This window comes from Periplaneta americana, chromosome 1 (genome assembly GCF_040183065.1).
Source record: "Periplaneta americana isolate PAMFEO1 chromosome 1, P.americana_PAMFEO1_priV1, whole genome shotgun sequence".
Classification (NCBI taxonomy): Eukaryota; Metazoa; Arthropoda; class Insecta; order Blattodea; family Blattidae; genus Periplaneta; species Periplaneta americana.
Window position 1 is genome coordinate 122,722,823 of NC_091117.1, and position 6,000 is coordinate 122,728,822.

The 6,000-nt window shown below is 34.8% G+C and overlaps 1 protein-coding gene across 1 annotated transcript in view; it reads right to left on the reverse strand.

The window, feature by feature from the left end:
- LOC138700281 (sodium-dependent nutrient amino acid transporter 1-like) overlaps positions 1-322 on the reverse strand; it is a 61,301-nt gene extending 60,979 nt beyond the window's left edge. Inside the window, exon 1 of the mRNA XM_069826787.1 lies at positions 6-322. The gene's annotated coding sequence lies outside the window, so the exon portion shown is untranslated. The remainder of the gene's footprint in view (positions 1-5) is intronic.
- Positions 323-6,000: the final 5,678 nt, after the last annotated feature.

Here is a 6,000-nt window from a genome sequence, read left to right on the forward strand (position 1 = left end):
CTTACTTTGTGCCGGCGAAAAATTTTTCAGTCTTTTCTTCAAAACAAAAAATGGTAATGAATCCTTGAAGCAGATATTTTGTAAATCTCAATGCAGAAACACTGATACACTTGAGAACGCAGTGCAATGTGAACAGAGTGTAATTAAACTCGATGGAATTAAGGCTGAGTAATCCCGAATTCTCACGACAGGTGACCAGTTTGTGTCGAAGTCTGCCTCTCACTGACACAACTCCGTCCTCAACCTGCACAACTTTTCAACTGCACCGACACAATTCAGTAAAGCTGAGAAGAGAGTGGAGAGAGCAAGATCACTACCAGGCGATACTGAATAGATATTGCAAAAACGATATACTATATACCTCACGAGACGGAAAAACGTAACGAAAGAGTGGGAGGCGACCGTAACACTCTGGATGACGAATTGAACGGAAGGTAGCGAGAGAGGAAAGGGAAGCCGTGTATGTTTCGTAGACGGAAATCTGATATGACGTCGACTTTATATGGGTAATAACTTTACTACAAAATTCTTATGTGATTAATCTTCGTTCGATTATTGGAAAATTACAGCGCTCCGTCTGTCGTGACGGTGTGATCTGTGCTGTGATTTTCATCGCGTGGAGTTCACTGAGTCAGTGACGTAACCGGGAATCTGAGTATACACGTTTCAATGCACATCTTTTATGAATGATTTATAGTATTCTGTAATATTTCTCTGCTCTGCAAGTCATCTTTACCCGAATCTTATTTCGCAAAGAAAGGACTTAGATACGTACATTCTTTAGATAGGCGATTTGTTGTGGCGGTCTAGCCGTTCGTACTGAGGCCTATGGATTGTGTTATTGATCTCTTTGCAACAGTTTTATTGACTAAAGAGAAAGCTAACGTCAAGTCGACACGACTTTTGTGCAAGGTCGTGCGTATGAAAAATGAAATACTGAACTAGATTGATTATTGTCTGCAGCTGCTACTACTATTACTATTACTACTACTACTACAACTACTACTACTACTACTACTACAACTACTACTACTACTACTACTACTACTACTACTACTGTCACAATTTTACTATTATTATTGATGTCATTGATAGTATGAGCTAGAATTGCAACTGTTATATTTTAGCAAATACAAACACAACTACTAGAGATACTGCTGCTGCTATTACATTATAAATATTGCTACCCTATTAATCTTATACAGGTAGCATTACTACAAATAAGACTACTACTATTGTTACTGATATTAATAATAATAATAATAATAATAATAATAATAATAATTGGGAAAGAAACTTGCCACTCTACCCCATTAACTTCTGGCTTAGTTGCCTCATGAGTGATGCCTTATCGGCGTCACCTATGAGGTTCCAACCTGTCTTCGAATTCTTGACATAACAAGAACAAAAATATAATAATAATAATAATAATAATAATAATAATAATAATAATAATAATAATAATGTATAACACAGTCATCTACCATTACAAAATAATACTGTTACTACTATCGAAGCTAATTATTTATAATATCTCTACGTATTACTAAAACACTACTATCACTATTAAAAGTACCACTGCTGCTGCTGCTGCTACTACTGCTGATACTAGTACTGCTACTACGAAAACAACTAGGGTTGAGAACAGCAAAAAATAATATTATTATAACTACTGGCACTATTAATAAAGCAATAGCAATTAATACTGCTATAAGTAGTTCTATTTCAGAGGATGAGTGTGATGAAAGTGACACTTTTCTCAATATACGTTTATACGTTTCACAATAATTCATTTTCTTCACCATGTTACGAATTATATTTCCGTTTATATTTTATTTTCTTGAACTATTACAGAAAATACATAAGTACCTGAATGAAATTAACTTCTGTTTTATAAGTTAATTATAGAAGCACATTATCTGTAGCCCCAATGTTTAAACATTTTACTTCATTTATAAATCGCGCAGTTTAAGTAGGAAGGTACTGTGCATGTAAATATAAATACACATTTAAATGATACTCGAGAGAAAATTCAATGCAGAATAAATATGGGAAATGCGTGTTTATTATTCGGTTGAGAAGCTTTTGTCATCCAGTCTGCTCTCAAAAATGCTGAAGGTTAGAATTTATAAAACAATTACTGTATATTACCAGTTCTTCTGTATGGTTGTGAAACGTGGACTCTCACTTTAAGAGAGGAACAGAGATTAAGGATGTTTGAGAATAAGGTGCTTAGGAAAATATTTGGGGCTAAGAGGGATGAAGTTACAGGAGAATGGAGAAAGTTACACAACGCAGAACTGCATACATTTTATTCTTCACCTGACGTAATTATGAACATTAAATCCAGACGTTTGACATGGACAGGACATGTAGCAAGTATGGGCGAATCCAGAAGTGCATATAGAGCGTTAGTTGGGAGATCTTTGTGGAGGCCGAGACGTAGATGGGAGGGTAATATTAAAATGGATTTGAGAGAGGTAGGATATGATTATGGAGACTGGATTAATCTTGCTCAGGATAGGTACCGATGGCGGGCTTATGTGAGGGCGTCAATGAACCTCCGGGTTCTTTAAAAGCCATTTGTAAGTAACGTACTATGCATGTAATTAATTTTTCATAATTTACATAAAAGAGTAATATTTGTAATAATTTCTAACATTATTTCTCTACTTACAAAAATCCACATTTAAAGTTCATATGGAAATACAAACAGCAGAAATTATGGTCATAAGGAAAGTTAACTGCTCAAGAGCTCATGAAATTAGACATGACTGTATACGAAACCAACTACATACGTTCAATGTTAATGATAAAATTGGGGAAACCAAGAAGAAAAAGTTGTACGAACGCGTCATCACATGAGAATGGATGCCTACAGACTACATTAATTAGGAATTACAATACAAGACAAAAGAAAGAATGAATTTAAGAAGATCCAAAAATTTTGAGGCTATGATTTGGATGGAACAGGCCAAGGACTTATATCTTGGTGGCGGTGACGGTGGTGAATGTTGAAATATAGTAGCGATATAAAATAATATAGGACTCCTTCCCTTTAATTCTGAGGGCCATATTCATAGACATTCTTAGCGCGGGTTTCCGGTGGATGATCAGCGAACTAACGTTTTTCGTATTCATAAATCAGTGTTAGCGATATGATATGGTATGATATGATATATGATATGATATGATATGATGTGATATGATATGATATGATATGATATGATATGATATGATATGATATGATATGATATGATATGATATGATATGATATGATATGATATGATATGATATGATATATTAATCCTGTACAAATAACCAGTCGATAGCCGGGGCTAGTTTAGCACGCTCGTAGCACGGGCTAGCGAAATGTCTATGAATAGCACCCTTAATCTTTAAATCCTTCCTTTAGCTTCCACACACGCGTAACAAATAGGTTTAAAAGAGATGGTAATCCTTGACATTACCCGTTCTGTCCTACTCCTGCTGTACTAGACTGAAATATTTCGCAACGACAAGTAGACTGTAAATAATTTTGCATTTAACTAATTTCTCCAAAACGTACAGGTTCTGGGGACAAACTGCATTGCTCATTTAATTTACTTCTCAATTTCTTCATTCTCTGGAAGAAAAATTCTAATTCATAGCTACTTTCTTTTTTAATTTAAAATTAGACTATAGTCATATTTCACTGAAATTATTGTATTTAATATCCATCTTTCCCGAAAAAATTAATTCCTAGATAATGAATATGAACAGTGTGCAATTGCTTAGAGACGTAGGCTGCAGTTCCAAATCACTTCTTGGTTATCAGTGATGCTGAAAACGTGTATTTCCGCAAAACTCTCGAAATCTAGTTTTTGCAGCATCGCAATGCAGTCTCTGTACTAATATAATTTGGCAGGTTTTACAATATTAACATCTTCCTGTGTCCAGTTAATATTCTGTTGCTTTCCTCTAACGTTCCCTGTCATAACAACCCTCGTCTTCCAGTCCTTTCTCCTGCATGATGTTGAAATTCCACCCTTTAATGTAATCTTCGGTGCTTCCCTTATTTTCCTACTAGGTGGAACCCATTCCAATAGTTCCTTTGGAAATCCAATCTTCTGCTATCCTTTTCACGTGTCCATACCATTTTAGCTGCTTGCTTCTTATGATGTTTCTTTTTTTCAACTTTCAGATTTTCTCCATCACATTGTTCCTTATCCTGTCTCTTCTTGAAACTTCTGAGTATCGCTGCCAGAAATTCATTTCTATCGAAAATAATCTTGATTTTGTTTTGGATTTTAGTTTCCATATTTCTTTTCTGTATGTCATTCTATTAAAAATTGTAGTTTTTTTTATAATTTGTATTTCGATCTCACAAAATACCATTTGATTTTGAAACTCTGACTCTGCCTTTATAATCCCCCCACTTATTTCAATATCATCTTTTTATACCTTATATCTCTCTTTACTTGTTAGTGAAATAAGAAAGTAAAGCTACCTCTACAAATAGACTACTACTACTGTAAATTATACTATAAACTGCTGCAAGTCTTCCGCGGTTGTCTAGAGGTAACCAGCTTATCAGTAGCTCTGCTGTTCGCTTCATGTATAGTGCAGTGATAAATCAAATCTGATTAGCTTAGTCGTTTGGGTTTCCGTGGTTTCCCGGGCGCGCGCTAAGATAAATATCGGGATGGGACCTAAAAGAAATGATTCACGGACCTATTCCCTTCTTGATATCAATGGTACATATAAAAAACAGAGATTATATTATGAATGCAAAATACTGTATCTGATGATGTCGCAAGTAGCGACGAAAACGTTAATACCAACAATTAAATATGTAATATAAAGGTTTTATACCTTATGTATAACATGTTAAGTCATTGACGGGTCCACACCTGTGGAGTAACGGCTAGCACGTCTAGCCGCGAAACCAGGTGGCCCGGGTTCGATTCCTGGTCGGGACAAGTTACCTGGTTGAGTTTTTTTCCGGGGTTTTCCCTGAACCCAATATGAGCAAATGCTGGGTAACTTTCGGTGATGGACCCCGGACTCATTTCACCGTCATTATCACCTTCATCTCATTAAGACGCTAAATAACCTAAGCTGTTGATAAAGCGTCGTAAAATAACGTAGTAAAAAAAGTCATTGGCGGAACAACATTAAATGTATTTATTGCACTAACAATAAGTTAATATTATTAGCTTATAAACTGAAGAGCAAAATAATTCGTTTTAAGAAAATCCAAATTACACATATAGAAGGGCAAAATGCTTCCTATCCTTACCTATCAGAGACTTTGACTTAAAAAAAACGTGAAGAAACTAAATTGAAAGTATTTGAAAGAAAGGTGTTGAAAAGAATATTTGGGTCGAGAAGGAGAATTAGAAAAATGACAACATTTACAATTCATATAAGCATCGAGATGTAATTGTAAATATAAAAGCAAGACAATTTAAATGAGTATGTCATATGATGAGAATTCCACCAGGAAGCATAATTAGAAAAGTCGCCTTCGGGAAGCGCTGGGAATACCGCATATGAGATTTTTAGGCTATATAGGAAAAACTTGCAAGGAATAGACATAATATTGATTGGACCGTGTATGGGATTTTAGTCTACGGTAAGACTTTCATAGGGAAACTTTTGCAAACAATGGACATAATAGTGATTGGGAAAATATATGTTTTCATATAGTAGTCGGGCACGATATTGTTTGTGCTGCAGCGAAAAGCCTTCACGGCTTGTAAAGGTAATAATAATAATAATAATAATAATAATAATAATAATAATAATACTAATAATAATAATAATAATAATAATAATGATACCACTGCTACAGCAGGTAACATTGCTGCTGTAACTACTGTAGTAGACCTACAGCAGCTCTTTAAAACTTTTGGGCCTACCTTACATTTAGGATAAGTCAATCACACCATGTTCTCATAAGACATTGACAGCACAATGAATATTAAAACAATTTTAAAATAAATATCAATTTGGATG